Genomic DNA, 12,998 nt, shown 5'->3' with positions numbered 1-12,998 from the left:
TGTTCAACATCTTAGTTTATCATAGCATGCTAACGTCTGCTAATTAGCACAAAACACAAAGTAAAGCTTGGGTAAGCATGGTTAAAAAGTGCGTGTTAATTCTTTGGTAACTCCAGGTAGCCTACATCAATGCTGCTTCTCACCTGATAAGTCATTTTCCTCTGGTTACATATACTGTATTGTGCGGTGGCTTCTGTTTTTTTTTTTATAATTAAAACAAGATGTACAGAAAGGAATCTTTTATTCAAAAATTCTGTTTTCATTAATCTTCTTCTATGAACTTTTTTTTAGGGGGGTGTCTATAGTTTTTTCTTTCAATTTTCTATTGTTTTCTACTTAGTTTATCTTGCAAATATGCATAAAAACATGAGGAAATCTCACTTTCACTGGGTGCCTACTCTGTCCCTCTTCCCCACTTCTACCTACAGGTTTAGGATGATGAGCAGAGGGTCATATCATGTTTAACCTTTTTGCCTGACGTCTCGGTAGGGAGCTGATTGTTTCTGACACAACACTGTGAGCAGAGCTGGGGAGGGAAATCAGCAGAACAAGGCCATTTTCATGAAAGCTCGGGATTCCCCGCATTCAGTGACAGAAACAACACATAATTAAGAACAGCTGCTGAGCCAATGCATCAGTATGAAGTCACTGAGGTTAATTGTTCCTTCCGATGTTTTTCTTTGTCTGTGCGCTGTATAAACACATGTATTTACACTGTATGGCCCCTATTATGATCCACGGTCAGTGGAGTCACCACTTTATTAAATCGGGATCACTTGACTGTTTCAGCACATTCGGCAACATACATAACACAAGTATATGTGAAAATGTGTGTATATTACATCCCCTTGATTTGTGCAGAGTATAGTTAGATCATACTGTGCCTTCATGTGCCGTCTGGATAATTAAACTTTACAACCAACCTCAAAACTTTGGTAAAAAATAATGATGACTTTTAAGGAGGGAAAGAGTTTTCAAAATTCACTATGAATACGCAAGCTACAGCAGACTAATGCGAGGGCCACATCAACCCAATCTTTGATCGATCCAGACAGCTCATCATCTGCTATCCCAGGTTCTGTCATGGACATCCCTTGCTAAATTCTGTAAATTGTGTTTTATGACGAGTGCTGGCTGACGGAGCGAGCAATTTCACGCAGACGGAGCGTGCTGCACCTCGTCCAAATATGAGCACACTTTGCATGAAATTCTTTTGGATTTAAAGATTCCTGTAAAAATTACATGTATGTGTCCAAATATGCTGTTAAAAAGCACGTGATATTTTTCTGCACTGGGAAAATCCACCAGTGTGTTATCTTTCAACAAAAGAAATTCTAACAACAGTGTTCATATATAAGCTATTTATAGTTTGTTATTTTACTTCATTTTATAGTTTTTGTTTCTCCATGTCTAGGTCCAATGTTAGACTGAATTTGTGGTTTTGGTTTGGTTTTCTTCTTCTTTTTTTGTTTGTTGAATATTCGTATGCGTGTGTCATATGTTGGTTATTTATGACAGAATAAAACCAAAGACAGGAAGCTGTGTTAAAAAGACACATCATATTTAAAGGATAAGGACTGCAAAATGTTACTCCATCAAAAGTAATTTGCTGGGGACTATTTCATCCACTTATTTGGCACAGTGGTCAGTATTTATGGCAGCAGGATTGTGTACGTGGGATTGACCCAAAATAACTTAGACTGCTCGTGTTTGTCATAATGGCTGAACAAGCACAAGAAACATGTCGGTGTGTATGACTGTGTGGCTGTTTTTTGGACAACAATGGAGCTCTATGGCACAGAGGAATAAGGTATACCAGGCTTTGTCTGCCCAGAAAATGCCTGTTAGCAGGGTCAGTTCATTGTCGGTTTTGGTCTTTTCATGTGATTTGTTGACAGTAAGAGTCCTTTAATGGTACAGAATTTGCCAATACACACTATTTTACTCACTATTTTGAGTTGCTTTAAACTTACTGTAGTCAGTATGACAAAGCTTTACTAATGGAAAAAGATATCTGGGATAAAGAAATGAGATGGTGAGTTTCTCTTTTTCCGCTTACACCCTGTGGCTGTGTTTACCCCCCTGTGTGTAGTTCATTCAATTCATCCAATTCATCAGGAGGCATAATATATTGTTTATAAAGAAAATGAGTACATTGATAATGGGCAGATATCTAATCTTCATCCCTTTACTCTGGGGGTCTTGCCTTTAAGTGCTTGGCAAGAATTCTAAATGCAAACCCATCACTATGGTTACCATCAAGTGTTAAAGGACAGATGGCCAAGCATTTCAAACAGCATGAGAGGCCCCATCTTTTACACACAGTTCTTTTTTTAATATAAAAATTAAGCATTCACTTTCTTCCATCACTCTTTTCTTTTTTTTTTTTTTCTTTTTATTGTTGATCAATTTTTTTGCTGTTCATGAGATGTTTACACAACAAGATAAACAAGGCTGATGAAGTTGGTAGTTTTTGTATCTGAAGAAGGCAAATTCCAACACCAACAAATAGTAGTGCTCACAGCATGACGAAAACAGCCATACAAAAACCTAAAAAACATAAACCACTCCAGAAAACTTGTTTACGGAGCAAGGATTGGATTTCCTTGAGGATATCCAATGTCGCATACAAGGTAATCTTGTAAACATTCCCCAATTTTTTTTATAGAGAACGTAGATAATCTACACCAGATAGGGAATTTTTCTAATTTCCAGAACATTAAAATCGGAACTAGGGTTTTTAAGGGTCCAGGTAAAAGTAATTGCACATAAATTAGCACTTTGGGATATAACTCCTACCTGCTAGGATCGATTAATTCTTCACCTCATCCACACTGTAAGTTTACATTTCACATGCCCATCACACTTCAATCACAAACACAACCCCACTCAGCATGTCAGGCCAACCTCCCCCTTCCTCACATATAAATCCTACGAAGCCTCACGAGAGACAAATGTGAGGTGAAGTGGGGTTGTGCAACACGTTTCTGTTTATTTTCACAACATTAATAAATCTAGAGTTTCAGGCAAAATATCAACAGAATAATTTCATAATGCTTTAAATATATGTTTGGACTATTTAATATTGTTTTGCAATATTGTACAAGAAAATGTAAAAATAGCAGGGGATGTTGGAGATTCATTTATGTGATTTAAATTTAGTTCATGGAAAGTTAAGAATAACTGAGATTTAATTAACATTCAGAGCAGAAACAGCTGTCTATGGTCAGTTCTATGAGCAATCTTTTTGTTTTTAGTACTTTTGGGGAATTTTTGGGAATCAGTAATAGTTTTTTAACTCTGTTGACCTTCAATAGACTACTGTAAAAAGATAAAGATCCCTGGCAGAGTCAGGGATTTCAGAAAACCTGGAGAAACTCAAGCCAAATTCTCATTGTTTAGAGCTGCTGCAGGCGTGTTTTCACTGACAACCACAATGTGGGTTTGTGGTTGATACCAGGTCAATGCAAAACCTGGACTATGTTTGGCAAAAAAAAAAAAAAAAAAAATCACACAGATACACACACCATGGCCCTCCCTGTCATACTCACATTTCTACTCCTACCCCTTACCACACACACACACACACACACACACACACACACACACACACACACACACACACACTGGCTATCAACACGTGTGAGCTGAGGCTTGTTTGTACAGAGCATTCCAGCATGACGCTTCCTCGGCACATTAAAGAGCCACCCCAGCAGGCCAAGCTGTGCACCCCCAGCACGCATCCGTTGGGCCAAGGGAGGGGGTCCTATTTGCTTTTTCACGTTTGTTTTGATTCTACAGTCAGTATCCAATAGCGGCCGCAAGTGCTGAGCTTTGAGTTTGTTGTTGTACTGTATGCATGTCTTTTTGAAGTGCTGGGAAACCAGGCAAACATCCACTCAGAAACAGCGCCATCAGACTTTGTGCTACATCGACATCACTCCAGCAGTGACAGCACTTTCTGGCTCTCACCTAGATGCTCAGCTCTGTGATGGTTACATTTGGAATTTAAAAAATGATTCTGAAAAAGCAGGGTAGTCCTGATACTTGTCAAAACAGTTAGTAATTAGATTTGAATTTTTCAGGAAAGTTAAGTTATTAGTATCAGGTCTACAGGTCTCTGCCAGTCAGAGAAAGGAAAATTACACAGAGAAAGAGACATTCCTTAAGACTTATTTCATGTAACTCCATGTCAGTTATATGGATTAGTCATATTCCAGGTGAGTTGTTACAGGTCAACAACCCCCTTGCTCCCAAATCTCTGCCCTTTTTTCACTTTTTTGTCAAATAAGGCCAAAAATGTCTGGTGGATATAGCTAGCGGTCAGCAGTGCCGCCTACAAGTCAAACACATATTGTGACTCACCGAGACGTTTTCATCTTCTTTTTATACCCAGACAACCAGACTCAATAAAAATCCAGATGTACATGGTCATATTTGCCACCAACATCAGACTGAAAATGAAGCTGAAACTGGTAATGACACAGTCAACACAATTATCTCTTCACACTGTGATTGTCCCAATGTGTGTATCGGTAGACTGGAGATAGGATAAAGCTCTGTCATGGATGAGTCACTGCAGGGCAGGCAAAAGATAGTCTGATAGAGGAGCGGGATACATCTGCTTCCCCCACCAGCAGACACCCTGAACTATTGACTGCACAAGTCCCAACCACAGGAGCCTACCCTGGCTAGCAAGTCTGACGGAAAAGGAATCTTAGTCACTAATGTCTTCTTGTTTGGATGTATATGGCAGCCAGACACACCAAGCACCAATCAGGAAATGCTTAAGGATGTATTAGCATTCATTCAGAGTCAACAACATGTACAAACACCATGCCCACACCTAGCATTAGTCGTGCTTAGATTTTGTTCATTTTATGTTGCGATTTCTCAAGAGCAGAGGAGAAAACTAAATACTTGACTTGTACTGCTGTTTCACCAGAGGAAGGAGGGGCTGAAACAGGGAGGATTTATTTTTAGACAGAGTGAATAACTGCTGAGTCACCTTGTGAGCAACTCTGACTAGTACAGAAAATAAAAAAAACAGAAAAATGCTGAAGATGTAAAATAAACGGCAGGACCCAAGAGCTAAACAGCGTTTTAGCCACTGAAATCACTTCCACATGGCCGACTCAGAAGAGCCAAAACAAGATTGCGATTAATGATATGTACTGGTACATTGTCAATGTGCGGACAATATATGCACCACAGCCATACTGTATATGGCCCAATCCATGCCACTGCTGGCTTGACACATGGAGGCCATTCATTCTCTTGTGTCGCATGTCTTGACAGTGCGGTGGTTTAACATATCAGTGAGAAACAGAGTAGCAGTGATTGGAAAATTGGGAATATGTGGCAGTGTGATTAAAATAAAGATAGGGAGAGATGGAGAGGGAAAACTCGAACCACACACCTGACATAAAGGAAGGAGAAAGGTGGACCAGAGGGAGACGGAGAGCAAAAAGAGAGAACCATTAAAAGGTAAACAATAAAATGAATTTCAGTAGTGTGCATGTGTCTGTGAGCATGCATAAACGTACGCCTGCATATGATACATGAGGCTGGACTGCGTGGATGTGTGTGTGTGATCCTGAGCCCTCAGTGAGCTAACAGCGACATACCCAGCTGTCTACCAACGTCTCAACTCTCCAATCAAAATAAACCTCTTGTAAACACAACACACACACACACACACACACACACACACACACACACACACACACACACACACACACACACACACACACACACACACACACACACACAGGCGCACACATATGGATCTTCATTTACTTTATGCATTCTCCAGCCACTAAACCTGACCTTAACCATCACAGCCACATGACTAACCTCAACCCTTAACCTAACCTTAACCTATGCCTAATTGTACCCTAAACCCTAAAACCACGTCTTAACCCTCAAACAGCTCTTTGAAGAAGTGAGGGCTGGTCAAAATGTTCTCACATTCCAAAAATGTCGTCTTTTCCAAGGTCTAAAAGTCAAATTAGGCCTCATGAACATAGAAGCACAAAAGCACACTCACACAATAACCCAAGGATCCCAAAGAGGACACCATTCCTCCTTCACAAGTGACTGAAGATGATGTCTCTGTTATGTATTTCAGAATAAAAACATGAGCTTTCAGTCGAGGAAGCAAGACAGATTATAATGTGCGCCTGCTAGCAGAGTTTTTTGCAGCATCTGAGATTGAGCATGGGCAAATATACCACACCTACACATTCTCCCAGCATCAGAAATTCACCTTAAGGTAGGTGAGCCTGAGTTCAAGTGCTGAATGTGTCACCCTTGTAAGATGCCAGTTTTCTTGCTATATTGACTTCATAACCCTCTTACACAAACACACATTGTCCTGGTGTTTGATTTCATGAGGACTATGTGTTACAAACTGTGGGCAGATAATACTGTATATAGGAGGTATCTTGGATCTTCCATTTAAATGTCTCTGGACACAAGGGGGAGCCTTTTGGCAGCTGAGAAGCTGCATTAAACATGAATCTTTCATCCATTGACAGAGGCTCTGACAGCGACAGGACAAAACCATATCTAAAATCCTTTCTTTTGTTCAGGTGCAACTTCCACTACCTCATGAACAATGCTCCCAAGTACTTTACATAACATAATCAGGAACATTGGCACATTGGCCAGCTAGCTTCTGACTGATTTACAAGCAACAGAAGAAGAAAATTATTCTTTGGTGAAGAGGCAGTTTCTCACAGTGACTGAGTTGGTTAGAGTGGAATTTACTGACAGACGAGGCAGAGAAGTCAACACAGTGATCTCAACGTCTCCACCTGCAAATAATAACAACATGGCCGTAAACATCACTTTATGTTTCTAAACAGCTTGAGAAGATTGGCACAGACTTCTCTCACGCTGCTTTTCAAGCCCTTACCCTCTTCTTCTCCTCCCTGTCTTTCTCCATCCATCTCCGCCTCCATGCTGTTCCTCCAAATCATCCTCAGCTTCATCCTCTTTCATCACTCAGTTTCACTTTGGCTCACCATACGAACTTCTCAGTCCACCTTTATCCTTCCGTGGAGGATTGTTCTCTTTAAGTCAGATTACTTCGGCGCAGCTCATCAAAGTCAAAATCTTTACAGCTTTTTACAATTCAGAATCTGGAACAATGAGGATCGACTAAGATCTGCACCTCAATTTCAAGTTCAAAAAGTCACAGAGAGGCCAAAAGCCTGAGGGATCCACTCTACGATGCACATGGACAGGGAGAGAGAGGTTAAATGGCTGCTTAGGGAGCACAAATACAAAGGACAGGGACATTCCAAGACTTAAAACTACATGACAACAGCATCCATGAGCAGTTGTGTCATTGGCGACATTGGTGACATTGGCACGCAATGATGACGCATGCGAACCTTGTATGCTGCTGATGACCAGAGCAGATGAAGGATGTTGAAGACAAGCTCAGGTGAGGACAAAAAGCAAACCATGGCTGTGATTGACAGTCCGATTCACTGTACTGTATAGCAAAATACTTCAATTTTCTTTGAAATGAAAAACAAACTTATTCAACTTATAACTTCATCTTCTGGCACCTAGATCCACTTTTATGCCCCTATCCTGTGATCCAATGAAAAAAAGTCCTAAATCTTGTTATCGCTCTGTGCCCCTCATAACTCGTACGTAAGCAATCCATTCGACACGGTTACGCACTTTATTGAGCTTTTTTTTCCTCCGGGCTTGTCGCAGTCTGGTGTCTCAATCACAGACACACACAACAAGGCCACTGAAATAAAACAACATGATGCCTCCAAAAAGAGAAGACACATTAGAGTCAAAAAGCTGGGGAAAGAAATTGTATTTCCATTTATGCTGCCTTTTTATGTTAGTATGGAAAGTCAATGTTAAGTAGTTCTCAGAATAAGAAAAAAAGCATCAAATGGGAAACAGGGAAAGAGACCTACCTAATCGCTATCACACACCCCTATCCATTTTACCCTGCTCCTTCCCCTCACCTTATCTTTCAGCCACTGCTTTTTGGCTTGTGACTTTCCCTGTGAAAGACCAAGTATGCTGTGGTTTCCACAACCTTATTGACAGTGACTGACAGTGCTGGCAACATGAGCGCCGACTGTCATCGCCATTTTGATTTAAACGTCGATCTAAATTCTGATTGGGTGGTCAAAAATACTTGACATCGCCTCTTTCCACCTGAGCCCTGCCTGGTTCAAACCAGTGAGGAAAAGCAAAGACAAAACAAAGAAATACAGAAAATCTGTCACGTGAAATAACCACAGCTGCTCTAATGTGAGAATGCTCATGTTGGGCCCCATTGTTCATAGTGAAAAGCTGATTTAGAAAATATGTTTTCAGGGCCTTTAAAATTCCCTAATACGTCTTTCCAACAGTTAATAACTGCAATGGTAATTTTGAATAATTTGAAACAGAGAAAGCAAAGAAAATGTTCAAATTTACGAGGTATCTGGAAAATGTTTGGTATTCCTACTTAATAAATGACTTATTTGATTCAATTATCAGTTACTTGACTGATTGAGTAGTCTAGTTAGTATATGTTCCGTTACAAGCTACTAACAGCAGGTCAGTTCAGTATTTCGTTTTTTGTCTCCTCGCTATAGTCATCTCCTGCTTTCCCGATCTGCTGCCCAAACCATGCTGTTCTCATTACAGCTACTTTATGGAGAGGCTCTCGAGTGTTTGGCTACACACAAACACACACACACACACACACACACACACACACACACACACACACACACACACACACACTCAAACAAAAAAACACACCCAAACACAGAGGCTCTCCATCCATCAGAACTGTAACTGAAGATGCCTGTTCTTCTGCAGGCTCTCCTGCTTTTTGTCATACACCTCAGTCGAGGGGGGAATTTAACTTGTGTTCTAATGTGATTTATAATTTATTTTTTTTGGTGTTGCTGGATAAGTCATTTTGTTGGACACAGAGTAAATTTTTAGGGATAGTGGATGACTTTCATGGTAGAAGACTTGAACAGCTTTATACTGTACAGGAGCCCTGTCGTGGCGGTGGTCCTGTGGCTCGTGCAGGCCTGCATGCCCCATCTACTTTAACTCATTATGATTATTAAATCTCATAAAGGAAATTTAAACATTCTCCTTGGTTCTTTCGCTGTCATACCTGATACTGTAGGGACATGTGTGTTATATATATTTACAGTAATCTAACTTTGATGAATCTATTTGTGCACTGATTGTGATTTAAAAGCTTGAGTTCCTGTTTTCTTGACCATATATCGTTTTGTAGCTGCTTTATTGATACATTTTCTTCTGAGGCTGCCTTTTTCATTCTCTTCTCCCCTTTCCCCTTTTCTTCTATTCATGCACAACCTCCATTGCTCATACAAAAGAAAATCCTATTCGCTGACCGCAAACATCATAACTGGAGCTACCCAGACTTTCTATGCAGTGAACTGATGAAGTGATAGAGTCTTCTCTCTTGCTTTCTGAGACAAACACACACACACACACACACACACACACACACACACACACACACACACACACACACTGGCCAATTGAACAATAGGGTTTGGCCTAAACACCACAGAGATCCTTATCAAATCTCTTCCCTCTCCCCAGAGGGCTAAAACAACACGGCTCAACATGTTGCTCATTTTTACTCTGTAGCGTCCAGGCTCTCTATACAGCGGGGGGTCTAATGCTGAACAGATCAGAGATACCATGCCATCAGTCTACAAAGCAGCCAATCCAAGCCTGAGAAAAAAATCTTTCAGCCAATGGGAGCAGACATCTGTGTCATGCAGCGTCTGCATTCTATTAAAATACAAACTTGGCTAATAAATCGCTATCGCCTTTTCCTGTCCTGTACAAATTGGTGAACCTGCACAGCCTGACTCAGTGTTAATAAGATAATTAGACAGAGAGCGGGATGCGGGGGGTGAATGAGAAAAGAAATTGAATGAAGGCATCTCTGTGAAACACACTGGTTTTATTATACAGCCTGTTAGTGATGCAGAGAGGGATGAAACTCTTGCGTTGAGTGAGCAGCTGGTTATGGATGCCTTTAGGACCCGCTCTGCTGGTACACAGAGTAAAACAGGACTGCACATATGAGCTGCAGATGAGCTGCTTACTCTCTTTTTCATTCAAACCGATTTTGCCATGCTTTTATTTCTGAATTGTCTGAATTTGTAATTTTGCCTGTCTCCTCTTTCTCATATCTCCGCCTATGTCTTCTCCTGTACTTACCATTTTCGCTTTCTTTTCGTGCAGACTGGATGCATCAGCTTCCCATATGCTTCTAGCTGAGAGTCAGCTGTCGCTCTTATCGCAGAGTGATGGGCCAGGTCACACATCTGGCAACCCCTGGCAGGGAAGTCCCCTGCCCAGCCTCCTCCATCACCGCCACCCCCTTTATAGAGCTGACTGGATCAAGATTTTTCGTTAGCTTTTACGCCTCCTGAAAAAACAAAACCGATACAGAACCAAAACACTGAGGGGAGGTCTGTCTTTCATCTTGGAGCTGAGCAGAGGTTACACATGCTCTTGTTCAAGGGCTTTTTAGCACGGCACTGCAACACAGCATTTATCAATTATCTATTAATCAATGATTAATATAATCATCTACCTCTTAATCACCGATCATCTGTTGCCGGCTAAAGGCATTTTTAAAAAAATAAACGACTCACCAGGATGGCTATGTCATAACAGTTTCCACTTTTCCCACATGCCTTTCTTTTCTCTGCTCTTCCTCTCTTCCCAGCCCAGTTTGTGGGTCACCCAGTTACTGGGTCTGAATAAAAGAGCTGTCTGGAAAGCAGTTCACCAGCCTGTCGTGACAATGTTAAGTCCTAAAACTAACGGAGCCCATTGAGCGAGCGGAAGGCGACTAATCTCCCTATAGATACACCCTGCAGTCCAAACCAGCAGACTGGAAGCACTGAGTGACACATACTGCAGCTTTAACATAAACCTGCAGCAGGCTGAAGTACATAGCTATGTGCACAAGCTTTATCATAACCAACGTTGATACCAAGGTTCAAAAGTGATATGTTGCAATGGTCAAAATGTGGCGTCTCACATGGCATCTAATTTCTTCAATCAATTGTCCAGAGAGAGATATTTTGCAAGTATTAAGTCAAGCAATGTGGCTTTGATTACAGTCTTTTAGACTCTTGTGTGTGTGTGTTTGTGTGTGTGTGTGTGTGTGTGAGAGAGTGCCTGTTTTTGAGTGTGAGCACTAATGTATGTGTGTGGACCATTGGGACGGCATGGCAGCAGCATTCCTGCATAAAGTACAAGTAGATGACGACTAACACCATCAAAAACAGATCGAGTGCTTGATTTGTGTTTCACAGCACAAAAAAAAGTTGACTAAAGAAAATCAGAACAATGTCGCACACTGAAAATATGAAAACAACCAAACCTTGGCAGCTGACCTTTGAGAGGGGATGACATTGAAAAATTGTGACATTTCAGTTCATTCTGCATCCACCGGTTGCAGCAAAAAGTCTTGTGGGAGCACCTGAACTGCTGCTTTTCTTCATGTGGACACCTAACGCTTGAATTAGAAGGGCTTGGTGTGCATCCTTGTGGCAGGAAAACAAGGCACTGCATAATCTGATAAAGTATCTGCAACAGTATACAAGAGAGAGAAATTGCAGAGAGAAACAACAAAATGCAAGAGCAGACAGGAAGAAGGAATTTTAACTGTTGAGTCATGGGAAAATAAGGAGGGAGTACAGAGAGTCTTTGTATTGCCTCCACTGTTCAAGCAGCTTAGTCCATTAAAGTCAAGAATCAGAGTCCAGCGGCCAACCACAAGATGCATCTCTCGCTGATCCATCGCAACACTGCCCGCCTTTCTATCTTCAGGAAAAAAAGAATCACTACGAAATGTGGCGCAGATCTCTAACTGTATATTTAAAGCATATAGATGATACATATGACAGGATTTGGGCATGCCACCATATGAAAGGTATATGGGCAGATATCTGTTCAGAACATAAGTAAATGTTAGACTTACTGGGTTCTAGGGAAACTGATTGGCTTTGACTGTAGCTGTCCCTCCCATGAAAGTAAGCTGGATGGAAGAAAAACCAGTCACTGCAGAGGAACCGCTCTGCAATTACCTCTGCGTCACCTTTACTTCTTTCATATTTCACTTTATAATTATCTTTGCTAACCTTTATGAGCTCAGTGGAAAGAGGGGGGTGTCTGCTCTGAAGCCAGATGAGACCATTAGCCCATCACAGAGGTATTCACAGAAGGACAACATGATGTTCACTGGAAGTCTGATTGTGACCACAGTTTACAAAAATGTGCCTCTAGTGACTGATGGCAAACAAATCGTGGATGCCGCTGAAATTTTTGCCTTCCGGTGCAATTTGGTCCTTTTCATGCAACTTACTGAATTTTTAATTAGGATATTTGCATTGCATGTAAGCAAATAAACATTCAAATTTGCACCATGTGACTGATTAGTCAATGCTGGAAAATGCCTCTGGCCTTGCAGAAGAGTATGTTGCCATAATTCTCCGCTCTGTGACACCAAAAGGTCCATCCTCTTGTCCTTGGATGGTCTTTTCCGCCATATTGGTTGTTTTATTGTCTTTTGATGAAATGGTCCATGTGGGTGGGATGTTGCCGACATTTTCTACTGCTTCAGGCGGAACACATTCAGTAGTCTGGTCAGACACCGCCTCATTTTTCTTTCACAGAACACGCTTGGAAAAAAGTCCTGCAGTTACAAATCAGTTCTTGCACATTTGAACACTCAAGCAAATAAATGGGGAAGGAAAGCTGTGCTCCTAATTTCCAATAGCAGTTTTTGATTGATTTAACGTTTGCACATTCACTGAAACTAAAGAATTATTGGAAAATCTTTAAAAGTTTTTGACCATGACAAACGCACAAAACCACCTCTGCACACAGATCTCCCACTCCTTTTCAAATAATCGTCTAAACTCTCCTCAACCATGTGAGTCATCCATGAC

At 41.1% G+C, this 12,998-nt stretch overlaps 1 protein-coding gene across 1 annotated transcript in view; it reads right to left on the bottom strand.

The window, feature by feature from the left end:
- col23a1a (collagen type XXIII alpha 1 chain a) overlaps nucleotides 1–12,998 on the bottom strand; it is a 115,780-nt gene that overhangs the window by 68,902 nt on the left and 33,880 nt on the right. The window lies entirely within an intron of this gene.

Source organism: Xiphias gladius, chromosome 23 (assembly GCF_016859285.1).
Source record: "Xiphias gladius isolate SHS-SW01 ecotype Sanya breed wild chromosome 23, ASM1685928v1, whole genome shotgun sequence".
NCBI classification, from domain to species: domain Eukaryota; kingdom Metazoa; phylum Chordata; class Actinopteri; order Istiophoriformes; family Xiphiidae; genus Xiphias; species Xiphias gladius.
The sequence above is the reverse complement of the archived record's forward strand: the minus strand, read 5'-3'. Positions and strand labels throughout refer to the sequence as shown.